General features: G+C 38.7%; 15 non-coding genes across 15 annotated transcripts; all 15 read left to right on the forward strand.

Moving 5' to 3' along the window:
• Trnat-agu lies at nt 1-73 on the forward strand. The gene has a single exon. It is a non-coding gene; the product is annotated as a tRNA-Thr (tRNA).
• Nucleotides 74-2,892: 2,819 nt separating this feature from the next.
• Trnat-agu lies at nt 2,893-2,965 on the forward strand. The gene has a single exon. It is a non-coding gene; the product is annotated as a tRNA-Thr (tRNA).
• A 1,359-nt stretch (nt 2,966-4,324) lies between these two features.
• Nucleotides 4,325-4,397, forward strand: Trnat-agu. The gene has a single exon. It is a non-coding gene; the product is annotated as a tRNA-Thr (tRNA).
• Nucleotides 4,398-5,292: 895 nt separating this feature from the next.
• Trnat-agu lies at nt 5,293-5,365 on the forward strand. Its single transcript has one exon. It is a non-coding gene; the product is annotated as a tRNA-Thr (tRNA).
• An 883-nt stretch (nt 5,366-6,248) lies between these two features.
• On the forward strand, nt 6,249-6,321 carry Trnat-agu. Its single transcript has one exon. It is a non-coding gene; the product is annotated as a tRNA-Thr (tRNA).
• A 1,359-nt stretch (nt 6,322-7,680) lies between these two features.
• On the forward strand, nt 7,681-7,753 carry Trnat-agu. Its single transcript has one exon. It is a non-coding gene; the product is annotated as a tRNA-Thr (tRNA).
• Nucleotides 7,754-8,164: 411 nt separating this feature from the next.
• Nucleotides 8,165-8,237, forward strand: Trnat-agu. The gene has a single exon. It is a non-coding gene; the product is annotated as a tRNA-Thr (tRNA).
• Nucleotides 8,238-12,475: 4,238 nt separating this feature from the next.
• Trnat-agu lies at nt 12,476-12,548 on the forward strand. The gene has a single exon. It is a non-coding gene; the product is annotated as a tRNA-Thr (tRNA).
• A 2,325-nt stretch (nt 12,549-14,873) lies between these two features.
• Trnat-agu lies at nt 14,874-14,946 on the forward strand. Its single transcript has one exon. It is a non-coding gene; the product is annotated as a tRNA-Thr (tRNA).
• Nucleotides 14,947-15,830: 884 nt separating this feature from the next.
• Trnat-agu lies at nt 15,831-15,903 on the forward strand. Its single transcript has one exon. It is a non-coding gene; the product is annotated as a tRNA-Thr (tRNA).
• Nucleotides 15,904-16,314: 411 nt separating this feature from the next.
• Trnat-agu lies at nt 16,315-16,387 on the forward strand. The gene has a single exon. It is a non-coding gene; the product is annotated as a tRNA-Thr (tRNA).
• Nucleotides 16,388-16,798: 411 nt separating this feature from the next.
• On the forward strand, nt 16,799-16,871 carry Trnat-agu. The gene has a single exon. It is a non-coding gene; the product is annotated as a tRNA-Thr (tRNA).
• Nucleotides 16,872-18,240: 1,369 nt separating this feature from the next.
• On the forward strand, nt 18,241-18,313 carry Trnat-agu. Its single transcript has one exon. It is a non-coding gene; the product is annotated as a tRNA-Thr (tRNA).
• A 1,378-nt stretch (nt 18,314-19,691) lies between these two features.
• On the forward strand, nt 19,692-19,764 carry Trnat-agu. Its single transcript has one exon. It is a non-coding gene; the product is annotated as a tRNA-Thr (tRNA).
• A 401-nt stretch (nt 19,765-20,165) lies between these two features.
• On the forward strand, nt 20,166-20,238 carry Trnat-agu. Its single transcript has one exon. It is a non-coding gene; the product is annotated as a tRNA-Thr (tRNA).
• The last annotated feature ends 7,346 nt before the right edge of the window (nt 20,239-27,584 follow it).

Raw genomic sequence — 27,584 nt, forward strand, 5'->3', positions numbered from 1 at the left:
GGTCCTATGGCTTAGATGGCAAAGCGCCTGCCTAGTAAGCAGGAGATCACGAGTTCGAGTCTCGTTGGGACCTGTAAGAAATGTCATCATAATCATCCCGTGTCTCTTAGAAATCAGAAAAAGAACTGATAGAATCGTTAAAATAAGATCTATTTTAGCGCAGAATACCGTTAAATTGCTAGTTATAATGATTATGTTCTTGGTAGTCTAATTTTGACTGCCTACTCGGGCACAATTCCAAAGGTATTTTCCATGCTGAAATTTAAACACGAAACCATAATAACTAATTGTGCAGCATGGATCTGCTCTTCCTAGTAAGAGACCAGGACTCGTAGTATCGTTGAAAATCTCGTTGATTTTTTTGTTAATTGTTCTTTGTGCTGTGGAATAGTTGGGAACTTTTAAATAGAAGTAATCAATTGTAAAACTGCAATTGTGACGTCATGACCACTTTTGAAATTGTTGTCTTATGAAGCCGTTTTGTGGTCCTATGGCTTAGATGGCAAAGCGCCTGCCTAGTAAGCAGGAGATCACGAGTTCGAGTCTCGATGGGACCTGTAAGAAATGTCATCATAATCATCCCGTGTCTCTTAGAAATCAGAAAAAGAACTGATAGAATCGTTAAAATAAGTTCTATTATAGCGCAGAATACCGTTAAATTGCTAGTTATAATGATTATTTTCTTGGTAGTCTAATTTTGACTGCCTACTCGGGCACAATTCCATAGGTATTTTCCATGCTAAAATTTAAACACCAAATCATAATAACTAATTGTGCAGCGTGGATCTGCTCTTCTTATGAAGAGACCAGGACTCGTAGTATCGTTGAAAATCTCGTTGATTTTTTTGTAAATTGTTTTTGTGCTGTGGAACAGTTGGGAACTTTAAAATAGAAGTAATCAATTGTAAAACTGCTGTTGTGACGTCATGACCACTTTTGAAATTGTTGTCTTATGAAGCCGTTTTGTGGTCCTATGGCTTAGATGGCAAAGCGCCTGCCTAGTAAGCAGGAAATCACGAGTTCGAGTCTCGATGGGACCTGTAAGAAATGTCATCATAATCATCCCGTGTCTTTTAGAAATCAGAATACGAACTGATAGAATCGTTAAAATAAGTTCTATTATAGCGCAGAATACCGTTAAATTGCTAGTTATAATGATTATTTTCTTGGTAGTCTAATTTTGACTGCCTACTCGGGCACAATTCCAAAGGTATTTTCCATGCTGAAATTTAAACACGAAACCATAATAACTAATTGTGCAGCATGGATCTGCTCTTCCTAGTAAGAGACCAGGACTCGTAGTATCGTTGAAAATCTCGTTGATTTTTTTGTAAATTGTTTGGAACAGTTGGGAACTTTAAAATAGAAGTAATCAATTGTAAAACTGCTGTTGTGACGTCATGACAACTTTTTAAATTGTTGTCCTATGAAGCCGTTTTGTGGTCCTATGGCTTAGATGGCAAAGCGCCTGCCTAGTAAGCAGAAAATCACGAGTTCGAGTCTCATTGGGACCTGTAATAAATGTCATCATAATCATCCCGTGTCTCTTAGAATTCAGAAAAAGAACTTATAGAATCGTTAAAATAAGATCTATTATAGCGCAGAATACCGTTAAATTGCTAGTTATAATGATTATTTTCTTGGTAGTCTTATTTTGACTGCCTACTCGGGCACAATTCCAAAGGTATTTTCCATGCTGAAATTTAAACACCAAATCATAATAACTAATTGTGCAGCATGGATCTGCTCTTCATAGTAAGAGACCAGGACTCGTAGTATCGTTGAAAATCTCGTTGATTTTTTTGTAAATTGTTTTTTTGCTGTGGAACAGTTGGGAACTTTAAAATAGAAGTAATCAATTGTAAAACTGCTGTTGTGACGTCATGACCACTTTTGAAATTGTTGTCTTATGAAGCCGTATTGTGGTCATATGGCTTAGATGGCAAAGCGCCTGCCTAGTAAGCAGGAGATCACGAGTTCGAGTCTCGATGGGACCTGTAAGAAATGTCATCATAATCATCCCGTGTCTTTTAGAAATCAGAAAAAGAACTGATAGAATCGTTAAAATAAGTTCTATTTTAGCGCAGAATACCGTTAAATTGCTAGTTATAATGATTATGTTCTTGGTAGTCTAATTTTGACTGCCTACTCGGGCACAATTCCAAAGGTATTTTCCATGCTGAAATTTAAACACGAAACCATAATAACTAATTGTGCAGCATGGATCTGCTCTTCCTAGTAAGAGACCAGGACTCGTAGTATCGTTGAAAATCTCGTTGATTTTTTTGTTAATTGTTCTTTGTGCTGTGGAACAGTTGGGAACTTTTAAATAGAAGTAATCAATTGTAAAACTGCTGTTGTGACGTCATGACCACTTTTGAGATTGTTGTCCTATGAAGCCGTTTTGTGGTCCTATGGCTTAGATGGCAAAGCGCCTGCCTAGTAAGCAGGAGATCACGAGTTCGAGTCTCATTGGGACCTGTAAGAAATGTCATCATAATCATGCCGTGTCTCTTAGAATTCAGAAAAAGAACTGATAGAATCGTTAAAATAAGATCTATTTTAGCGCAGAATACCGTTAAATTGCTAGTTATAATGATTATTTTCTTGGTAGTCTAATTTTGACTGCCTACTCGGGCACAATTCCAAAGGTATTTTCCATGCTGAAATTTAAACACCAAATCATAATAACTAATTGTGCAGCATGGATTTGCTCTTCTTAGTAAGAGACCAGGACTCGTAGTATCGTTGAAAATCTCGTTGATATTTTTGTAAATTGTTCTTTGTGCTGTGGAACAGTTGGGAACTTTAAAATAAAGGTAATCAATTGTAAAACTGCTGTTGTGACGTCATGACCACTTTTGAGATTGTTGTCCTATGAAGCCGTTTTGTGGTCCTATGGCTTAGATGGCAAAGCGCCTGCCTAGTAAGCAGGAGATCACGAGTTCGAGTCTCGTTGGGACCTGTAAGAAATGTCATCATAATCATCCCGTGTCTCTTAGAAATCAGAAAAAGAACTGATAGAATCGTTAAAATAAGTTCTATTATAGCGCAGAATACCGTTAAATTGCTAGTTATAATGATTATTTTCTTGGTAGTCTAATTTTGACTGCCTACTAGGGCACAATTCCATAGGTATTTTCCATGCTAAAATTTAAACACCAAATCATAATAACTAATTGTGCAGCATGGATCTGCTCTTTCTAGTAAGAGACCAGGACTCGTAGTATCGTTGAAAATCTCGTTGATTTTTTTGTAAATTGTTTGGAACAGTTGGGAACTTTAAAATAGAAGTAATCAATTGTAAAACTGCTTTTGTGACGTCATGACCACTTTTTAAATTGTTGTCCTATGAAGCCGTTATGTGGTCCTATGGCTTAGATGGCAAAGCGCCTGCCTAGTAAGCAGGAGATCACGAGTTCGAGTCTCATTGGGACCTGTAAGAAATGTCATCATAATCATCCCGTGTCTCTTAGAATTCAGAAAAAGAACTGATAGAATCGTTAAAATAAGATCTATTTTAGCGCAGAATACGGTTAAATTGCTAGTTATAATGATTATTTTCTTGGTAGTCTAATTTTGACTGCCTACTCGGGCACAATTCCAAAGGTATTTTCCATGCTGAAATTTAAACACCAAATCATAATAACTAATTGTGCAGCATGGATCTGCTCTTCCTAGTAAGAGACCAGGACTCGTAGTATCGTTGAAAATCTCGTTGATTTTTTTGTAAATTGTTTGGAACAGTTGGGAACTTTAAAATAGAAGTAATCAATTGTAAAACTGCTGTTGTGACGTCATGACCACTTTTTAAATTGTTGTCCTATGAAGCCGTTTTGTGGTCCTATGGCTTAGATGGCAAAGCTCCTGCCTAGTAAGCAGGTGATCACGAGTTCGAGTCTCGTTGGGACCTGTAAGAAATGTCATCATAATCATCCCGTGTCTCTTAGAAATCAGAAAAAGAACTGATACAATCGTTAAAATAAGTTCTATTATAGCGCAGAATACCGTTAAATTGCTAGTTATAATGATTATTTTCTTGGTAGTCTAATTTTGACTGCCTACTAGGGCACAATTCCATAGGTGTTTTCCATGCTAAAATTTAAACACCAAATCATAATAACTAATTGTGCAGCATGGATCTGCTCTTCCTAGTAAGAGACCAGGACTCGTAGTATCGTTGAAAATCTCGTTGATTTTTTTGTAAATTGTTCTTTGTGCTGTGGAACAGTAGGGAACTTTAAAATAGAAGTAATCAATTGTAAAACTGCTGTTGTGACGTCATGACCACTTTTGAGATTGTTGTCCTATGAAGCCGTTTTGTGGTCCTATGGCTTAGATGGCAAAGCGCCTGCCTAGTAAGCAGGAGATCACGAGTTCGAGTCTCGTTGGGACCTGTAAGAAATGTCATCATAATCATCCCGTGTCTCTTAGAAATCAGAAAAAGAACTGATAGAATCGTTAAAATAAGTTCTATTATAGCGCAGAATACCGTTAAATTGCTAGTTATAATGATTATTTTCTTGGTAGTCTAATTTTGACTGCCGACTAGGGCACAATTCCATAGGTATTTTCCATGCTAAAATTTAAACACCAAATCATAATAACTAATTGTGCAGCATGGATCTGCTCTTCCTAGTAAGAGACCAGGACTCGTAGTATCGTTGAAAATCTCGTTGATATTTTTGTAAATTGTTCTTTGTGCTGTGGAACAGTTGGGAACTTTAAAATAAAGGTAATCAATTGTAAAACTGCTGTTGTGACGTCATGACCACTTTTGAGATTGTTGTCCTATGAAGCCGTTTTGTGGTCCTATGGCTTAGACTGCAAAGCGCCTGCCTAGTAAGCAGGAGATCACGAGTTCGAGTCTCGTTGGGACCTGTAAGAAATGTCATAATAATCATCCCGTGTCTCTTAGAAATCAGAAAAAGAACTGATAGAATCGTTAAAATAAGTTCTATTATAGCGCAGAATACCGTTAAATTGCTAGTTATAATGATTATTTTCTTGGTAGTCTAATTTTGACTGCCTACTAGGGCACAATTCCATAGGTATTTTTCATGCTAAAATTTAAACACCAAATCATAATAACTAATTGTGCAGCATGGATCTGCTCTTCCTAGTAAGAGACCAGGACTCGTAGTATCGTTGAAAATCTCGTTGATTTTTTTGTAAATTGTTCTTTGTGCTGTGGAACAGTTGGGAACTTTAAAATAGAAGTAATCAATTGTAAAACTGCTGTTGTGACGTCATGACCACTTTTGAGATTGTTGTCCTATGAAGCCGTTTTGTGGTCCTATGGCTTAGATGGCAAAGCGCCTGCCTAGTAAGCAGGAGATCACGAGTTCGAGTCTCGTTGGGACCTGTAAGAAATGTCATCATAATCATCCCGTGTCTCTCAGAAATCAGAAAAAGAACTAATAGAATCGTTAAAATAAGTTCTATTATAGCGCAGAATACCGTTACATTGCTAGTTATAATGATTATTTTCTTGGTAGTCTAATTTTGACTGCCTACTAGGGCACAATTCCATAGGTATTTTCCATGCTAAAATTTAAACACCAAATCATAATAACTAATTGTGCAGCATGGATCTGCTCTTCCTAGTAAGAGACCAGGACTCGTAGTATCGTTGAAAATCTCGTTGATTTTTTTGTAAATTGTTTGGAACAGTTGGGAACTTTAAAATAAAAGTAATCAATTGTAAAACTGCTTTTGTGACGTCATGACCACTTTTTAAATTGTTGTCCTATGAACCCGTTTTGTGGTCTATGGCTTAGATGGCAAAGCGCCTGCCTAGTAAGAAGAGATCACGAGTTCGAGTCTCATTGGGACCTGTAAGAAATGTCATCATAATAATGCCGTGTCTCTTAGAATTCAGAAAAAGAACTGATAGAATCGTTAAAATAAGATCTATTTTAGCGCAGAATACCGTTAAATTGCTAGTTATAATGATTATTTTCTTGGTAGTCTAATTTTGACTGCCTACTCGGGCACAATTCCAAAGGTATTTTCCATGCTGAAATTTAAACACCAAATCATAATAACTAATTGTGCAGCATGGATTTGCTCTTCTTAGTAAGAGACCAGGACTCGTAGTATCGTTGAAAATCTCGTTGATATTTTTGTAAATTGTTCTTTGTGCAGTGGAACAGTTGGGAACTTTAAAATAAAGGTAATCAATTGTAAAACTGCTTTTGTGTCGTCATGACCATTTTTGAGATTGTTGTCCTATGAAGCCGTTTTGTGGTCCTATGGCTTAGATGGCAAAGCGCCTGCCTAGTAAGCAGGAGATCACGAGTTCGAGTCTCGTTGGGACCTGTAAGAAATGTCATCATAATCATCCCGTGTCTCTTAGAAATCAGAAAAAGAACTGATAGAATCGTTAAAATAAGTTCTATTATAGCGCAGAATACCGTTAAATTGCTAGTTATAATGATTATTTTCTTGGTAGTCTAATTTTGACTGCCTACTAGGGCACAATTCCATAGGTATTTTCCATGCTAAAATTTAAACACCAAATCATAATAACTAATTGTGCAGCATGGATCTGCTCTTTCTAGTAAGAGACCAGGACTCGTAGTATCGTTGAAAATCTCGTTGATTTTTTTGTAAATTGTTTGGAACAGTTGGGAACTTTAAAATAGAAGTAATCAATTGTAAAACTGCTTTTGTGACGTCATGACCACTTTTTAAATTGTTGTCCTATGAAGCCGTTATGTGGTCCTATGGCTTAGATGGCAAAGCGCCTGCCTAGTAAGCAGGAGATCACGAGTTCGAGTCTCATTGGGACCTGTAAGAAATGTCATCATAATCATCCCGTGTCTCTTAGAATTCAGAAAAAGAACTGATAGAATCGTTAAAATAAGATCTATTTTAGCGCAGAATACGGTTAAATTGCTAGTTATAATGATTATTTTCTTGGTAGTCTAATTTTGACTGCCTACTCGGGCACAATTCCAAAGGTATTTTCCATGCTGAAATTTAAACACCAAATCATAATAACTAATTGTGCAGCATGGATCTGCTCTTCCTAGTAAGAGACCAGGACTCGTAGTATCGTTGAAAATCTCGTTGATTTTTTTGTAAATTGTTTGGAACAGTTGGGAACTTTAAAATAGAAGTAATCAATTGTAAAACTGCTGTTGTGACGTCATGACCACTTTTTAAATTGTTGTCCTATGAAGCCGTTTTGTGGTCCTATGGCTTAGATGGCAAAGCTCCTGCCTAGTAAGCAGGTGATCACGAGTTCGAGTCTCGTTGGGACCTGTAAGAAATGTCATCATAATCATCCCGTGTCTCTTAGAAATCAGAAAAAGAACTGATACAATCGTTAAAATAAGTTCTATTATAGCGCAGAATACCGTTAAATTGCTAGTTATAATGATTATTTTCTTGGTAGTCTAATTTTGACTGCCTACTAGGGCACAATTCCATAGGTGTTTTCCATGCTAAAATTTAAACACCAAATCATAATAACTAATTGTGCAGCATGGATCTGCTCTTCCTAGTAAGAGACCAGGACTCGTAGTATCGTTGAAAATCTCGTTGATTTTTTTGTAAATTGTTCTTTGTGCTGTGGAACAGTAGGGAACTTTAAAATAGAAGTAATCAATTGTAAAACTGCTGTTGTGACGTCATGACCACTTTTGAGATTGTTGTCCTATGAAGCCGTTTTGTGGTCCTATGGCTTAGATGGCAAAGCGCCTGCCTAGTAAGCAGGAGATCACGAGTTCGAGTCTCGTTGGGACCTGTAAGAAATGTCATAATAATCATCCCGTGTCTCTTAGAAATCAGAAAAAGAACTGATAGAATCGTTAAAATAAGTTCTATTATAGCGCAGAATACCGTTAAATTGCTAGTTATAATGATTATTTTCTTGGTAGTCTAATTTTGACTGCCTACTAGGGCACAATTCCATAGGTATTTTTCATGCTAAAATTTAAACACCAAATCATAATAACTAATTGTGCAGCATGGATCTGCTCTTCCTAGTAAGAGACCAGGACTCGTAGTATCGTTGAAAATCTCGTTGATTTTTTTGTAAATTGTTCTTTGTGCTGTGGAACAGTTGGGAACTTTAAAATAGAAGTAATCAATTGTAAAACTGCTGTTGTGACGTCATGACCACTTTTGAGATTGTTGTCCTATGAAGCCGTTTTGTGGTCCTATGGCTTAGATGGCAAAGCGCCTGCCTAGTAAGCAGGAGATCACGAGTTCGAGTCTCGTTGGGACCTGTAAGAAATGTCATCATAATCATCCCGTGTCTCTCAGAAATCAGAAAAAGAACTAATAGAATCGTTAAAATAAGTTCTATTATAGCGCAGAATACCGTTACATTGCTAGTTATAATGATTATTTTCTTGGTAGTCTAATTTTGACTGCCTACTAGGGCACAATTCCATAGGTATTTTCCATGCTAAAATTTAAACACCAAATCATAATAACTAATTGTGCAGCATGGATCTGCTCTTCCTAGTAAGAGACCAGGACTCGTAGTATCGTTGAAAATCTCGTTGATTTTTTTGTAAATTGTTTGGAACAGTTGGGAACTTTAAAATAAAAGTAATCAATTGTAAAACTGCTTTTGTGACGTCATGACCACTTTTTAAATTGTTGTCCTATGAACCCGTTTTGTGGTCTATGGCTTAGATGGCAAAGCGCCTGCCTAGTAAGAAGAGATCACGAGTTCGAGTCTCATTGGGACCTGTAAGAAATGTCATCATAATAATGCCGTGTCTCTTAGAATTCAGAAAAAGAACTGATAGAATCGTTAAAATAAGATCTATTTTAGCGCAGAATACCGTTAAATTGCTAGTTATAATGATTATTTTCTTGGTAGTCTAATTTTGACTGCCTACTCGGGCACAATTCCAAAGGTATTTTCCATGCTGAAATTTAAACACCAAATCATAATAACTAATTGTGCAGCATGGATTTGCTCTTCTTAGTAAGAGACCAGGACTCGTAGTATCGTTGAAAATCTCGTTGATATTTTTGTAAATTGTTCTTTGTGCAGTGGAACAGTTGGGAACTTTAAAATAAAGGTAATCAATTGTAAAACTGCTTTTGTGTCGTCATGACCACTTTTTAGATTGTTGTCCTATGAAGCCGTTTAGTGGCCCTATGGCTTAGATGGCAAAGCGCCTGCCTAGTAAGCAGGAGATCACGAGTTCGAGTCTCGTTGGGACCTGTGAGAAATGTCATCATAATCTTCCCGTGTCTATTAGAAATCAGAAAAACAACTGATGGAATCGTTAACATAAGTTCTAGTATAGCGCAGAATACCGTTAAATTGCTAGTTATAATGATTATTTTCTTGGTAGTCTAATTTTGACTGCCTACTAGGGCACAATTCCATAGGTATTTTCCATGCTAAAATTTAAACACCAAATCATAATAACTAATTGTGCAGCATGGATCTGCTCTTCCTAGTAAGAGACCAGGACTCGTAGTATCGTTGAAAATCTCGTTGATATTTTTGTAAATTGTTCTTTGTGCTGTGGAACAGTTGGGAACTTTAAAATAAAGGTAATCAATTGTAAAACTGCTGTTGTGACGTCATGACCACTTTTGAGACTGTTGTCCTATGAAGCCGTTTTGTGGTCCTATGGCTTAGATGGCAAAGCGCCTGCCTAGTAAGCAGGAGATCACGAGTTCGACTCTCGTTGGGACCTGTAAGAAATGTCATCATAATCATCCCGTGTCTCTCAGAAATCAGAAAAAGAACTAATAGAATCGTTAAAATAAGTTCTATTATAGCGCAGAATACCGTTACATTGCTAGTTATAATGATTATTTTCTTGGTAGTCTAATTTTGACTGCCTACTAGGGCACAATTCCATAGGTATTTTCCATGCTAAAATTTAAACACCAAATCATAATAACTAATTGTGCAGCATGGATCTGCTCTTCCTAGTAAGAGACCAGGACTCGTAGTATCGTTGAAAATCTCGTTGATTTTTTTGTAAATTGTTTGGAACAGTTGGGAACTTTAAAATAAAAGTAATCAATTGTAAAACTGCTTTTGTGACGTCATGACCACTTTTTAAATTGTTGTCCTATGAACCCGTTTTGTGGTCTATGGCTTAGATGGCAAAGCGCCTGCCTAGTAAGAAGAGATCACGAGTTCGAGTCTCATTGGGACCTGTAAGAAATGTCATCATAATAATGCCGTGTCTCTTAGAATTCAGAAAAAGAACTGATAGAATCGTTAAAATAAGATCTATTTTAGCGCAGAATACCGTTAAATTGCTAGTTATAATGATTATTTTCTTGGTAGTCTAATTTTGACTGCCTACTCGGGCACAATTCCAAAGGTATTTTCCATGCTGAAATTTAAACACCAAATCATAATAACTAATTGTGCAGCATGGATTTGCTCTTCTTAGTAAGAGACCAGGACTCGTAGTATCGTTGAAAATCTCGTTGATATTTTTGTAAATTGTTCTTTGTGCAGTGGAACAGTTGGGAACTTTAAAATAAAGGTAATCAATTGTAAAACTGCTTTTGTGTCGTCATGACCACTTTTTAGATTGTTTTCCTATGAAGCCGTTTAGTGGCCCTATGGCTTAGATGGCAAAGCGCCTGCCTAGTAAGCAGGAGATCACGAGTTCGAGTCTCGTTGGGACCTGTGAGAAATGTCATCATAATCTTCCCGTGTCTATTAGAAATCAGAAAAACAACTGATGGAATCGTTAACATAAGTTCTAGTATAGCGCAGAATACCGTTAAATTGCTAGTTATAATGATTATTTTCTTGGTAGTCTAATTTTGACTGCCTACTAGGGCACAATTCCATAGGTATTTTCCATGCTAAAATTTAAACACCAAATCATAATAACTAATTGTGCAGCATGGATCTGCTCTTCCTAGTAAGAGACCAGGACTCGTAGTATCGTTGAAAATCTCGTTGATATTTTTGTAAATTGTTCTTTGTGCTGTGGAACAGTTGGGAACTTTAAAATATAGGTAATCAATTGTAAAACTGCTGTTGTGACGTCATGACCACTTTTTAAATTGTTGTCCTATGAAGCCGTTTTGTGGTCCTATGGCTTAGATGGCAAAGCGCCTGCCTAGTAAGCAGGAGAACACGAGTTCGAGTTTCATTGGGACCTGTAAGAAATGTCATCATAATCATCCCGTGTCTCTTAGAATTCAGAAAAAGAACTGATAGAATCGTTAAAATAAGATCTATTTTAGCGCAGAATACCGTTAAATTGCTAGTTATAATGATTATTTTCTTGGTAGTCTAATTTTGACTGCCTACTCGGGCACAATTCCAAAGGTATTTTCCATGCTGAAATTTAAACACCAAATCATAATAACTAATTGTGCAGCATGGATCTGCTCTTCCTAGTAAGAGACCAGGACTCGTAGTATCGTTGAAAATCTCGTTGATTTTTTTGTAAATTGTTTGGAACAGTTGGGAACTTTAAAATAGAAGTAATCAATTGTAAAACTGCTTTTGTGACGTCATGACCACTTTTTAAATTGTTGTCCTATGAAGCCGTTTTGTGGTCCTATGGCTTAGATGGCAAAGTTCCTGCCTAGTAAGCAGGTGATCACGAGTTCGAGTCTCGTTGGGACCTGTAAGAAATGTCATCATAATCATCCCGTGTCTCTTAGAAATCAGAAAAAGAACTGATAGAATCGTTAAAATAAGTTCTATTATAGCGCAGAATACCGTTAAATTGCTAGTTATAATGATTATTTTCTTGGTAGTCTAATTTTGACTGCCTACTAGGGCACAATTCCATAGGTATTTTCCATGCTAAAATTTAAACACCAAATCATAATAACTAATTGTGCAGCATGGATCTGCTCTTCCTAGTAAGAGACCAGGACTCGTAGTATCGTTGAAAATCTCGTTGATTTTTTTGTAAATTGTTTGGAACAGTTGGGAACTTTAAAATAAAAGTAATCAATTGTAAAACTGCTTTTGTGACGTCATGACCACTTTTTAAATTGTTGTCCTATGAAGCCGTTTTGTGGTCTATGGCTTAGATGGCAAAGCGCCTGCCCAGTAAGCAGGAAATCACGAGTTCGAGTCTCATTGGGACCTGTAAGAAATGTCATCATAATCATGCCGTGTCTCTTAGAATTCAGAAAAAGAACTGATAGAATCGTTAAAATAAGATCTATTTTAGCGCAGAATACCGTTAAATTGCTAGTTATAATGATTATTTTCTTGGTAGTCTAATTTTGACTGCCTACTCGGGCACAATTCCAAAGGTATTTTCCATGCTGAAATTTAAACACCAAATCATAATAACTAATTGTGCAGCATGGATTTGCTCTTCTTAGTAAGAGACCAGGACTCGTAGTATCGTTGAAAATCTCGTTGATATTTTTGTAAATTGTTCTTTGTGCTGTGGAACAGTTGGGAACTTTAAAATAAAGGTAATCAATTGTAAAACTGCTGTTGTGACGTCATGACCACTTTTGAGATTGTTGTCCTATGAAGCCGTTTTGTGGTCCTATGGCTTAGATGGCAAAGCGCCTGCCTAGTAAGCAGGAGATCACGAGTTCGAGTCTCGTTGGGACCTGTAAGAAATGTCATCATAATCATCCCGTGTCTCTTAGAAATAAGAAAAAGAATTGATAGAATCGTTAAAATAAGTTCTATTCTAGCTCAGAATACCGTTACATTGCTAGTTATAATGATTATTTTCTTGGTAGTCTAATTTTGACTGCCTACTAGGGCACAATTCCATAGGTATTTTCCATGCTAAAATTTAAACACCAAATCATAATAACTAATTGTGCAGCATGGATCTGCTCTTCCTAGTAAGAGACCAGGACTCGTAGTATCGTTGAAAATCTCGTTGATTTTTTTGTAAATTGTTTGGAACAGTTGGGAACTTTAAAATAAAAGTAATCAATTGTAAAACTGCTGTTGTGACGTCACGACCACTTTTTAAATTGTTGTCCTATGAAGCCGTTTTGTGGTCTATGGCTTAGATGGCAAAGCGCCTGCCTAGTAAGCAGGAAATCACGAGTTCGAGTCTCATTGGGACCTGTAAGAAATGTCATCATAATCATGCCGTGTCTCTTAGAATTCAGAAAAAGAACTGATAGAATCGTTAAAATAAGATCTATTTTAGCGCAGAATACCGTTAAATTGCTAGTTATAATGATTATTTTCTTGGTAGTCTAATTTTGACTGCCTACTCGGGCACAATTCCAAAGGTATTTTCCATGCTGAAATTTAAACACCAAATCATAATAACTAATTGTGCAGCATGGATTTGCTCTTCTTAGTAAGAGACCAGGACTCGTAGTATCGTTGAAAATCTCGTTGATATTTTTGTAAATTGTTCTTTGTGCTGTGGAACAGTTGGGAACTTTAAAATAAAGGTAATCAATTGTAAAACTGCTGTTGTGACGTCATGACCACTTTTGAGATTGTTGTCCTATGAAGCCGTTTTGTGGTCCTATGGCTTAGATGGCAAAGCGCCTGCCTAGTATGCAAGAGATCACGCGTTCGAGTCTCGTTGGGACCTGTAAGAAATGTCATCATAATCATCCCGTGTCTCTTAGAAATCAGAAAAAGAACTGATAGAATCGTTAAAATAAGTTCTATTATAGCGCAGAATACCGTTTAATTGCTAGTTATAATGATTATTTTCTTGGTAGTCTAATTTTGACTGCCTACTAGGGCACAATTCCATAGGTATTTTCCATGCTAAAATTTAAAAACCAAATCATAATAACTAATTGTGCAGCATGGATCTGCTCTTCCTAGTAAGAGACCAGGACTCGTAGTATCGTTGAAAATCTCGTTGATATTTTTGTAAATTGTTCTTTGTGCTGTGGAACAGTTGGGAACTTTAAAATAAAGGTAATCAATTGTAAAACTGCTGTTGTGACGTCATGACCACTTTTGAGATTGTTGTCCTATGAAGCCGTTTTGTGGTCCTATGGCTTAGATGGCAAAGCGCCTGCCTAGTAAGCAGGAGATCACGCGTTCGAGTCTCGTTGGGACCTGTAAGAAATGTCATCATAATCATCCCGTGTCTCTTAGAATTCAGAAAAAGAACTGATAGAATCGTTAAAATAAGTTCTATTTTAGCGCAGAATACCGTTAAATTGCTAGTTATAATGATTATTTTCTTGGTAGTCTAATTTTGACTGCCTACTAGGGCACAATTCCATAGGTATTTTCCATGCTAAAATTTAAACACCAAATCATAATAACTAATTGTGCAGCATGGATCTGCTCTTCCTAGTAAGAGACCAGGACTCGTAGTATCGTTGAAAATCTCGTTGATTTTTTTGTAAATTGTTTGGAACAGTTGGGAACTTTAAAATAAAAGTAATCAATTGTAAAACTGCTTTTGTGACGTCATGACCACTTTTTAAATTGTTGTCCTATGAAGCCGTTTTGTGGTCTATGGCTTAGATGGCAAAGCGCCTGCCTAGTAAGCAGGAAATCACGAGTTCGAGTCTCATTGGGACCTGTAAGAAATGTCATCATAATCATGCCGTGTCTCTTAGAATTCAGAAAAAGAACTGATAGAATCGTTAAAATAAGATCTATTTTAGCGCAGAATACCGTTAAATTGCTAGTTATAATGATTATTTTCTTGGTAGTCTAATTTTGACTGCCTACTCGGGCACAATTCCAAAGGTATTTTCCATGCTGAAATTTAAACACCAAATCATAATAACTAATTGTGCAGCATGGATTTGCTCTTCTTAGTAAGAGACCAGGACTCGTAGTATCGTTGAAAATCTCGTTGATATTTTTGTAAATTGTTCTTTGTGCTGTGGAACAGTTGGGAACTTTAAAATAAAGGTAATCAATTGTAAAACTGCTGTTGTGACGTCATGACCACTTTTGAGATTGTTGTCCTATGAAGCCGTTTTGTGGTCCTATGGCTTAGATGGCAAAGCGCCTGCCTAGTAAGCAGGAGATCACGAGTTCGAGTCTCGTTGGGACCTGTAAGAAATGTCATCATAATCATCCCGTGTCTCTTAGAAATCAGAAAAAGAACTGATAGAATCGTTAAAATAAGTTCTATTCTAGCTCAGAATACCGTTACATTGCTAGTTATAATGATTATTTTCTTGGTAGTCTAATTTTGACTGCCTACTAGGGCACAATTCCATAGGTATTTTCCATGCTAAAATTTAAACACCAAATCATAATAACTAATTGTGCAGCATGGATCTGCTCTTCCTAGTAAGAGACCAGGACTCGTAGTATCGTTGAAAATCTCGTTGATTTTTTTGTAAATTGTTTGGAACAGTTGGGAACTTTAAAATAAAAGTAATCAATTGTAAAACTGCTGTTGTGACGTCACGACCACTTTTTAAATTGTTGTCCTATGAAGCCGTTTTGTGGTCTATGGCTTAGATGGCAAAGCGCCTGCCTAGTAAGCAGGAAATCACGAGTTCGAGTCTCATTGGGACCTGTAAGAAATGTCATCATAATCATGCCGTGTCTCTTAGAATTCAGAAAAAGAACTGATAGAATCGTTAAAATAAGATCTATTTTAGCGCAGAATACCGTTAAATTGCTAGTTATAATGATTATTTTCTTGGTAGTCTAATTTTGACTGCCTACTCGGGCACAATTCCAAAGGTATTTTCCATGCTGAAATTTAAACACCAAATCATAATAACTAATTGTGCAGCATGGATTTGCTCTTCTTAGTAAGAGACCAGGACTCGTAGTATCGTTGAAAATCTCGTTGATATTTTTGTAAATTGTTCTTTGTGCTGTGGAACAGTTGGGAACTTTAAAATAAAGGTAATCAATTGTAAAACTGCTTTTGTGACGTCATGACCACTTTTTAAATCGTTGTCCTATGAAGCCGTTTAGTGGTCCTATGGCTTAGTTGGCAAAGCGCCTGCCTAGTAAGCAGGAGATCACGAGTTCGAGTCTCGTTGGGACCTGTAAGAAATGTCATCATAATCTTCCCGTGTCTCTTAGAAATCAGAAAAAGAACTGATGGAATCGTTAAAATAAGTTCTAGTATGGCGCAGAATACCGTTAAATTGCTAGTTATAATGATTATTTTCTTGGTAGTCTAATTTTGACTGCCTACTAGGGCACAATTCCATAGGTATTTTCCATGCTAAAATTTAAACACCAAATCATAATAACTAATTGTGCAGCATGGATCTGCTCTTCCTAGTAAGAGACCAGGACTCGTAGTATCGTTGAAAATCTCGTTGATATTTTTGTAAATTGTTCTTTGTGCTGTGGAACAGTTGGGAACTTTAAAATAAAGGTAATCAATTGTAAAACTGCTTTTGTGACGTCATGACCACTTTTTAAATGGTTGTCCTATGAAGCCGTTTAGTGGTCCTATGGCTTAGATGGCATAGCGCCTGCCTAGTAAGCAGGAGATCACGAGTTCGAGTCTCGTTGGGACCTGTAAGAAATGTCATCATAATCTTCCCGTGTCTCTCAGAAATCAGAAAAAGAACTAATAGAATCGTTAAAATAAGTTCTATTATAGCGCAGAATACCGTTACATTGCTAGTTATAATGATTATTTTCTTGGTAGTCTAATTTTGACTGCCTACTAGGGCACAATTCCATAGGTATTTTCCATGCTAAAATTTAAACACCAAATCATAATAACTAATTGTGCAGCATGGATCTGCTCTTCCTAGTAAGAGACCAGGACTCGTAGTATCGTTGAAAATCTCGTTGATATTTTTGTAAATTGTTCTTTGTGCTGTGGAACAGTTGGGAACTTTAAAATAAAGGTAATCAATTGTAAAACTGCTTTTGTGACGTCATGACCACTTTTTAAATGGTTGTCCTATGAAGCCGTTTAGTGGTCCTATGGCTTAGATGGCATAGCGCCTGCCTAGTAAGCAGGAGATCACGAGTTCGAGTCTCGTTGGGACCTGTAAGAAATGTCATCATAATCTTCCCGTGTCTCTCAGAAATCAGAAAAAGAACTAATAGAATCGTTAAAATAAGTTCTATTATAGCGCAGAATACCGTTACATTGCTAGTTATAATGATTATTTTCTTGGTAGTCTAATTTTGACTGCCTACTAGGGCACAATTCCATAGGTATTTTCCATGCTAAAATTTAAACACCAAATCATAATAACTAATTGTGCAGCATGGATCTGCTCTTCCTAGTAAGAGACCAGGACTCGTAGTATCGTTGAAAATCTCGTTGATATTTTTGTAAATTGTTCTTTGTGCTGTGGAACAGTTGGGAACTTTAAAATAAAGGTAATCAATTGTAAAACTGCTGTTGTGACGTCATGACCACTTTTGAGATTGTTGTCCTATGAAGCCGTTTTGTGGTCCTATGGCTTAGATGGCAAAGCGCCTGCCTAGTAAGCAAGAGATCACGCGTTCGAGTCTCGTTGGGACCTGTAAGAAATGTCATCATAATCATCCCGTGTCTCTTAGAAATCAGAAAAAGAACTGATAGAATCGTTAAAATAAGTTCTATTATAGCGCAGAATACCGTTTAATTGCTAGTTATAATGATTATTTTCTTGGTAGTCTAATTTTGACTGCCTACTAGGGCACAATTCCATAGGTATTTTCCATGCTAAAATTTAAACACCAAATCATAATAACTAATTGTGCAGCATGGATCTGCTCTTCCTAGTAAGAGACCAGGACTCGTAGTATCGTTGAAAATCTCGTTGATTTTTTTGTAAATTGTTTGGAACAGTTGGGAACTTTAAAATAGAAGTAATCAATTGTAAAACTGCTTTTGTGACGTCATGACCACTTTTGAGATTGTTGTCCCATGAAGCCGTTTTGTGGTCCTATGGCTTAGATGGCAAAGCGCCTGCCTAGTAAGCAGGAGATCACGCGTTCGAGTCTCGTTGGGACCTGTAAGAAATGTCATCATAATCATCCCGTGTCTCTTAGAATTCAGAAAAAGAACTGATAGAATCGTTAAAATAAGTTCTATTTTAGCGCAGAATACCGTTAAATTGCTAGTTATAATGATTATTTTCTTGGTAGTCTAATTTTGACTGCCTACTAGGGCACAATTCCATAGGTATTTTCCATGCTAAAATTTAAACACCAAATCATAATAACTAATTGTGCAGCATGGATCTGCTCTTCCTAGTAAGAGACCAGGACTCGTAGTATCGTTGAAAATCTCGTTGATATTTTTGTAAATTGTTCTTTGTGCTGTGGAACAGTTGGGAACTTTAAAATAAAGGTAATCAATTGTAAAACTGCTTTTGTGACGTCATGACCACTTTTTAAATTGTTGTCCTATGAAGCCGTTTAGTGGTCCTATGGCTTAGATGGCAAAGCGCCTGCCTAGTAAGCAGGAGATCACGAGTTCGAGTCTCGTTGGGACCTGTAAGAAATGTCATCATAATCTTCCCGTGTCTCTCAGAAATCAGAAAAAGAACTAATAGAATCGTTAAAATAAGTTCTATTATAGCGCAGAATACCGTTACATTGCTAGTTATAATGATTATTTTCTTGGTAGTCAAATTTTGACTGCCTACTAGGGCACAGTTCCATAGGTATTTTCCATGCTAAAATTTAAACACCAAATCATAATAACTAATTGTGCAGCATGGATCTGCTCTTCCTAGTAAGAGACCAGGACTCGTAGTATCGTTGAAAATCTCGTTGATATTTTTGTAAATTGTTCTTTGTGCTGTGGAACAGTTGGGAACTTTAAAATAAAGGTAATCAATTGTAAAACTGCTGTTGTGACGTCATGACCACTTTTGAGATTGTTGTCCTATGAAGCCGTTTTGTGGTCCTATGGCTTAGATGGCAAAGCGCCTGCCTAGTATGCAAGAGATCACGCGTTCGAGTCTCGTTGGGACCTGTAAGAAATGTCATCATAATCATCCCGTGTCTCTTAGAAATCAGAAAAAGAACTGATAGAATCGTTAAAATAAGTTCTATTATAGCGCAGAATACCGTTAAATTGCTAGTTATAATGATTATTTTCTTGGTAGTCTAATTTTGACTGCCTACTAGGGCACAATTCCATAGGTATTTTCCATGCTAAAATTTAAAAACCAAATCATAATAACTAATTGTGCAGCATGGATCTGCTCTTCCTAGTAAGAGACCAGGACTCGTAGTATCGTTGAAAATCTCGTTGATATTTTTGTAAATTGTTCTTTGTGCTGTGGAACAGTTGGGAACTTTAAAATAAAGGTAATCAATTGTAAAACTGCTGTTGTGACGTCATGACCACTTTTGAGATTGTTGTCCTATGAAGCCGTTTTGTGGTCCTATGGCTTAGATGGCAAAGCGCCTGCCTAGTAAGCAGGAGATCACGCGTTCGAGTCTCGTTGGGACCTGTAAGAAATGTCATCATAATCATCCCGTGTCTCTTAGAATTCAGAAAAAGAACTGATAGAATCGTTAAAATAAGTTCTATTTTAGCGCAGAATACCGTTAAATTGCTAGTTATAATGATTATTTTCTTGGTAGTCTAATTTTGACTGCCTACTCGGGCACAATTCCATAGGTATCTTCCATGCTGAAATTTAAACACCAAATCATAATAACTAGTTGTGCAGCATGGATCTGCTCTTCCTAGTAAGAGACCAGGACTCGTAGTATCGTTGAAAATCTCGTTGATTTTTTTGTAAATTGTTTTTGTGCTGTGGAACAGTTAGGAACTTTAAAATAGAAGTAATCAATTGTAAAACTGCTGTTGTGACGTCATGACCACTTTTGAGATTGTTGTCCTATGAAGCCGTTTTGTGGTCCTATGGCTTAGATGGCAAAGCGCCTGCCTAGTAAGCAGGAGATCACGAGTTCGAGTCTCGTTGGGACCTGTAAGAAATGTCATCATAATCATCCCGTGTCTCTTAGAAATCAGAAAAAGAACTGATAGAATCGTTAAAATAAGTTCTATTATAGCGCAGAATACCGTTAAATTGCTAGTTATAATGATTATTTTCTTGGTAGTCTAATTTTGACTGCCTACTAGGGCACAATTCCATAGGTATGTTCCATGCTAAAATTTAAACACCAAATCGTAATAACTAATTGTGCAGCATGGATCTGCTCTTCCTAGTAAGAGACCAGGACTCGTAGTATCGTTGAAAATCTCGTTGATTTTTTTGTAAATTGTTTGGAACAGTTGGGAACTTTAAAATAGAAGTAATCAATTGTAAAACTGCTTTTGTGACGTCATGACCACTTTTGAGATTGTTGTCCCATGAAGCCGTTTTGTGGTCCTATGGCTTAGATGGCAAAGCGCCTGCCTAGTAAGCAGGAGATCACGAGTTCGAGTCTCGTTGGGACCTGTAAGAAATGTCATCATAATCATCCCGTGTCTCTAAGAATTCAGAAAAAGAACTGATAGAATCGTTAAAATAAGATCTATTTTAGCGCAGAATACCGTTAAATTGCTAGTTATAATGATTATTTTCTTGGTAGTCTAATTTTGACTGCCTACTCGGGCACAATTCCAAAGGTATTTTCCATGCTGAAATTTAAACACCAAATCATAATAACTAATTGTGCAGCATGGATCTGCTCTTCCTAGTAAGAGACCAGGACTCGTAGTATCGTTGAAAATCTCGTTGATTTTTTTGTAAATTGTTCTTTGTGCTGTGGAACAGTTGGGAACTTTAAAATAGAAGTAATCAATTGTAAAACTGCTGTTGTGACGTCATGACCACTTTTTTAATTGTTGTCCTATGAAGCCGTTTTGTGGTCCTATGGCTTAGATGGCAAAGCGCCTGCCTAGTGAGCAGGAGATCACGAGTTCGAGTCTCATTGGGACCTGTAAGAAATGTCATCATAATCATCCCGTGTCTCTTAGAATTCAGAAAAAGAACTGATAGAATCGTTAAAATAAGATCTATTTTAGCGCAGAATACCGTTAAATTGCTAGTTATAATGATTATTTTCTTGGTAGTCTAATTTTGACTGCCTACTCGGGCACAATTCCAAAGGTATTTTCCATGCTGAAATTTAAAAACCAAATCATAATAACTAATTGTGCAGCATGGATCTGCTCTTCCTAGTAAGAGACCAGGACTCGTAGTATCGTTGAAAATCTCGTTGATTTTTTTGTTAATTGTTCTTTGTGCTGTGGAACAGTTGGGAACTTTAAAATAGAAGTAATCAATTGTAAAACTGCTGTTGTAACGTCATGACCACTTTTAAAATTGTTGTCCGATGAATTGTTTATTAGAATAAATAAGATATTATGCACTGAGTGTATATTGTCGATGACGCAAGGGGTACACAAAGCAACATTTGAGACACACATACGAAACACAGAGCACATACAGCGTTACCACACTCCACGAGATCACGGACAAGAAGAAGGAAAAAGGAAGCCCCCCCTTTTCTAAGATGACTCCCACCCACGTTGCCAGACTTAAAGAAAAGCCTGGCGTCGTCACTTGCTCAAAGGAGGGGAAGGGGGTAAAGAGGGTTTGCCAAATGGACAGCCGTTTCTAATACCCTCTCTCAAACCCGTACCTCCTCAATTCTTCTCGTATGGTCCTACCCCGATGCGTTCACGTAACTCTTGGAACCTTGGCGCTGGCAAAGCCTTCGTGAAGATGTCGGCCAGTTGGTCTTTGGAGCTAACGAATTCGACGGCGATCTTGTTGTTTTCTTGCAGCTGTCTTACAAAGTGATATCTCACGTCGATGTGTTTTGATCGCCTCGGATGGACCGGATTTTTGACCAGACAAATAGCACTTTGATTGTCGCAATACATTTTAACGGGATTTGGTGGTACCTCGTCGCCTGAAGACTTTTCCATTGGGACCGGAGACGAGTTTAGGCCGTTAGCCAGCGCGTTGAGCCAAAGAGCTGTCTTCGCTCCATCAGATAAGGACACATATTCCGACTCGGTAGTTGAGATAGAAACACATTCTTGTCTCCTGCACGACCATGCGACTGGCCCTCCCTTGTAGAAAGCGATGCATCCTGAGATGGATTTTCGGTCGTCTACATCATATACGTTTGACTGCGTTCCAGTGCGCCGGCTGTGGGTTTTCGCAAAATTTTGACACTTGTCCAACGCCGTAAGCAATGTCCGGTCTAGTGGTAGATGAGAGATAGAGCAGGAATCCAACTGCCGCACGGTAGGGGATTAAAGACATGTCCACTTTCCCCTCGTTGCGTGGCACCATCGAACTAGAAAGGTGAACGCTGGATTCGGCTGGGGTCAGCTTGGGATGGCTATCCGTCATGCCGAACTGTTCCAGTGCCTTGAGTATCGAGTGCTGCTGCGAGAGAAATACTTGGCTATTTTCCCTGTCGTACTCGATGTTCATACCAACGAATCTTGTCGGGGGGAGACATCTTACTTCAAATTCGTTACCGATCCAAGTAGCGAAGCGTTGACACTCCTCATCAGCACTACTAGAAAACCATCCGTCATCTACCCAGATGAAGAGATATGACACGATGCTGTTGTTTACCAGGATGAACACGCACATATCTGCGTCCAGTGCCTTAAAACCATATCTGAGTAGGGCGGCGATGAAGGTCTTGCACCAAAGACGGGGAGCCTGCTTTATGCCGTAGACTGCTTTCAAAAGCTTACACACGTGGTCTTCTTTTCCAGACACCACGAATCCTTCGGGTTGGGTCATAAAGATTGGTTTGTCAACATCCGCGTTCAGGAACGCTGTGGCCACGTCGAATTGAAATGATTTGTATCCGAGCGATTCGGTGAGTGATAGAACAGATCGAATTGAGTCAAGGCGTGGCACAAGTGCGTACGTTTCTTCGTAGTCGACGCCGTACTGCTGGTGACATCCAACAACTGTTAATCTTCCTTTAAAGCGTGGGGCCACGAAATCTGGCTGCAGTGGGTCTCCATAGCCCGGCTTATATTTCCCAACCCATTTGTGAGGCAGTATAGCGCACTCAGTTGGTACTTGGGATTTTGGGATGAGCACCCACGATTTGTTCTTGATCTGAGAGTCATACTCTGCCTTGAAAGCGGGTAACCACTGTTCCGCATATCTTGATTCCACCGCTTGTTTGTAGGTTTGTGGTTCATCAACTTCTAGTTCGAAAAATGAAGAGCGCTTAGGGGCTGGATCAGTGGATGCTGCATTTCCGAATGATTCCATATATTCGACGTATCGATCCGTATATCTTGGCACGCGGCCGGATCTTGTGGGTCTATGAAATATATATAGAAGGTGGTGAGCGCCAGTAATTGTTTCGAAACAGCGATTAGTTTTTACCTTCGATAATTGTGTGAATCGTGACTCGATATCGGTGGGGCGTCAATGTTGGGGACTTCATCCACTTCTAGATTCTTGTTGGCGTGATCAGGAGTCACAACGTGAACAGGTTCCGCATCCGCAACGTCGAGGACTTCCATACCCTCTTCATTTCTGCCGCCAGGAGCCCGTTCAATCTCCTCCTCTAAGGCCTCGACTTGGGAAGCTTCTTCGACTGATGCATCTTGATTATCGGGAGTGTCTTGGCTTTCATCTACACCTTCGATTAGTTGAGTCTGGTGGAAAAAAAATGGATATATATATAAAATATATATATACATATATACACATACACATATACACATATACATATATACACATATATAAATATATATACACAAAAAATAGATTTTGTTTGTTTATGTATGGCTACTAGTATAAGCAAGATACCTGATTAAGTACTTCTACTAATAGTTGCATTGGTTCCAATGGGCTATTGTCATTTACAGCTGTGAGTGGGTGATCTCCAATCAGGATTGTTTCATCGAAGGTGACATCACGGGAAACGATTATTTTCCTCTCAACAGGGTTCCAAAGTCTCCAGGCCTTTTGATTTTCACCGTAGCCGACCATCCAACATGCTTCGCCTTTAGGATCTAGTTTCTTGCGTAGCTGGTCGGGAACGAGCGCGTATGCGCGGCAGCCGAGAACCCTTAGGTGGGCAACCGATGGTTTCTTGCCGAATAATTTCTCGAACGGAGTGACTTCTGTGTGGCTGGTGAGAGTCCGGTTGAATATGTAAACGATAGCAAGAAGAAATTCGCCCCAGAGTTCTCTGACTTCATTTCTGATGTTGCACGGAAGTTGGTTGCTGTTGTCGTTAGTGTACAGGCCACTTCTCACGGCCTCTACAACTGTACGCATCGTTCTCTCGGAACGAGAGTTTTGTTGTGGAGTGTACCTAGCAGTAGTTTGATGAATAAGACCAGTACGTTTTTTGTATTCGCTAAAGTTTCCGCCGAGGATGTCGGTTCCTTGGTCCGTCCTGAGTATTTTTATTGGCCTTCCGGTTTGGGTTTTCATCATTTCTGCGAATTCCATGAAATGCGTGCCAGCTTCATTTTTCGTCTTCATGAGTTTGGCTACTGTATAACTGCTGTTGTCGTCTTTGAAGATGACGAAGAAGCGATGGCCTTCCGGAGTTGGCACGTGTAATGGACCCCCGACATCGGAGTGGATCAAGTCGCCGATATTTTCCGCGCGGCCGCATCCGGTTGGGAACTTGCTACGGTGGAGTTTTCCAAAGATGCAACCTTCGCATATGAGTGGTTTTTTGACGTCGTTGAGGTGCAGGCCGTATACTGCTTTAGATTTGTTGATCTTTAAAATGTCTTGACAGTTGAGATGGCCGAATCTTCTATGCCAAAGTTCGAGGGACGCCTCGGTACTCCCATTACCAACACCGTAGAGCGCTGTTGAAGATTCTTCGTTCAGTTCCGTTGGGTTTTTGGTCGTAGCGCATAATCTGTAGAGGGAGTTTTCGACACGGGAGCCAGTCATGAATTTTTCGTTAGTTTCCTTATTAGCGAAAAAGACCTGTTGGTAAGGAAATATTTATATACGTAAATCTCGAGTCATGACTGTAAATTTTTACGAGTTGTATCATACCTGTGTGTCAGTGAACTCAACATTGACGTTACAGTCGGTGGCTGCTCCAATTGAAAAAAGATTAATTCCAAGACCGGGAACGTATAACACGTCGTGGAATGTTCCTTCAAGCTTCGCACCATCTACTTCTGTAATGACGTCGATGTTTCCTATACCAAGGGCTTGTAGTTCAACACCACCAATTCCATTGATTTTCCATGTGCCGGGTGGAATTATTTTGAAAGTGGTGAAGAAGGACCGTTGATCAGTCATGTGATTAGTTGCGCCCGAATCAGCGTTCCAGACCTTGTGTTCCCGTGCAGCCAGACACAATGACGAAGAGATACAGCCAAAACCTCTTTTCTTGTTGAAATTTTCTTGTCTCGCCTGACCACGTTCTTCTTCTCTTTTTGTTGGACACTGATAAGCTTTGTGTCCGTTTCCATTGCAGTTGAAGCAGACTACTGAGCCGGCATGTTGGCTGCTTTGCTGCTGATCGTTTTGTTGTTGTCCATCTTTTCGTACGTATGAGTGGTTGTGCGGATTGGAGCTCCCACCACCTCTACCTCCTCTTCCTCCTCTGCCTCTGCCACGTCCTCGCCATTCACCCGTAAAGTAGGGGCCTCGTCCACGGCCACGGAATCCCCCTTGCGCGTGTGCTGCGTTGTCGAAACTTTGCCCTGGGGATGTCTTTGCAGCACTCTCCCCGGCGAAAGCGGCTGCCTTAGGCGTGTGGAACGCAAAGAAGGCCGCATCGGTCGGATCCATCGCGCCGTTGTTGGCCGCTCTGCTGATGGCTTCTTCGTTTACCAGTCTTGGTGTTAGGTTTGCTATTGTTTGCTCGTTCCTTGGTAGATTGTCCCAAGCCGAACGGAATGAGCGAAAACTGGGGGGCAGTGTTTGGATAATTTTCACAACGAGTTGTTGTTCAGTGACAGGTGATTCCAAGTTTCTCAGCTCTTCTGCCAAGTTTGTGTAAACTGCCACATGATCCAGCACTCTGTGCTCTGTGAACGGTAATCATATGTGAGTTAACAAGATTCTTTAGTTTTATGAACTGTAGAGTTAGTATACCAGGATTGTATTTGTAGTTGAAAAATTTCTCTAGCAGTATATTGCCGTTGATAGGAGCAGCGTTGGCGTATTGCAGCATCAGACGCTCCCACATTTCCACGGAGGACGCGCATCCTTCGATGAGAGTTTGCTGTGGCCCCTCAACGTTGCAGAATATTATAATTCTCGCCTCTGCATCCTTCATGTCCCAAGCGTCTATCAGATTTTGGTTCGCGACCTCCTGGTTCTCATTGAGGTTCTGTCAATAATTGAACATAACGTTAATTAACTGGCGTAAGTAATATGCCGCGTCTGCGTAGATGAGCTCTCAATGAACAGCATAATCATGCGTGAGTTCTCAATAGAACAAACAGTGGTACTCTGTCGTGTCGTGGTACGCGCATAAAATATGTATACATACATATATTTATATATAAATATATATTTATATTTTGTTTTAATCAAACGATCGTGACTTTCACCACTCGTTAGATGCGAGTGTGGCGTGTGTGAGGCCTGAGTGACGTGAACGATAATTTGTTCCAAGCAAATGCGTTTACCCGACTTACAACGACATAAAATTTCTTCACAATTCATGCTATAATGGCAGTATAGTGTTTCTATTTCAGACAGAGGCTATATAGTAAGAGGATTAATTCGGACTGCTTTAGCCGGCTGAAAACAAAGTCAAGCTTACAGGTATCATGTGAATTGCCTATCTGATAGAAACACTATTTACGACTGCAAACTTGAACAATAAGCCAAGCATTTAATGTTTTTCCATCATCGGGTAGTGTCATGTTTCTATACCAACACGTGGCTGCAAAGAAGCAAGTCTGGCCCCACAATTACTGTAAAACGTTTCATAATTTAAAAAAAAATGGTCATTGACTTCATTCTGAGCAGCCGTTGGATAGAAACATCACTTACAACTACTCGTCAAATCTCCTTTTTTTTCTTTTCAATGTCCAGGAAATAGCTTAGTCTTTTGCCATCATTACAATTTTCGTCTCTCTCATTTTCTTTTGCAAAGAAGAAATTCTCAAAATTCAAGCTTTGTTCTTTGTCTCGCAAGACGTCTACATAGAAAGACAATAATTACCGGTTCGGGTCGAGGTTCAAGTCTCGTGACGACGTTGAGAACACGTGCTCGTTACAGCAGCAGTGTACACCCATATCTAAACGAGGTCCATTTTTCCGGACCGCTTAACTTCGTTATTCTGTTGACTTCTCTCGAGGCTTCGTGATTCATTCTTGTCAATTAATTGGCGTGTCCTGGGCCCATAATCTATTAGAATTAATAAGATATTATGCACTGAGTGTATATTGTCGATGACGCAAGGGGTACACAAAGCAACATTTGAGACACACATACGAAACACAGAGCACATACAGCGTTACCACACTCCACGAGATCACGGACAAGAAGAAGGAAAAAGGAAGCCCCCCCTTTTCTAAGATGACTCCCACCCACGTTGCCAGACTTAAAGAAAAGCCTGGCGTCGTCACTTGCTCAAAGGAGGGGAAGGGGGTAAAGCGGGTTTGCCAAATGGACAGCCGTTTCTAATATTGTTGTCCATGCTAAAATTTAAACACCAAATCATAATAACTAATTGAACAGCATGGATCTGTCTTCCTAGTAAGAGACCAGGACTCGTAGTATCGTTGAAAATCTCGTTGATTTTTTTGTTAATTGTTCTTTGTGCTGTGGAACAGTTGGGAACTTTAAAATAGAAGTAATCAATTGT

This window comes from Daphnia pulicaria, chromosome 1 (assembly GCF_021234035.1).
Source record: "Daphnia pulicaria isolate SC F1-1A chromosome 1, SC_F0-13Bv2, whole genome shotgun sequence".
Classification (NCBI taxonomy): domain Eukaryota; kingdom Metazoa; phylum Arthropoda; class Branchiopoda; order Diplostraca; family Daphniidae; genus Daphnia; species Daphnia pulicaria.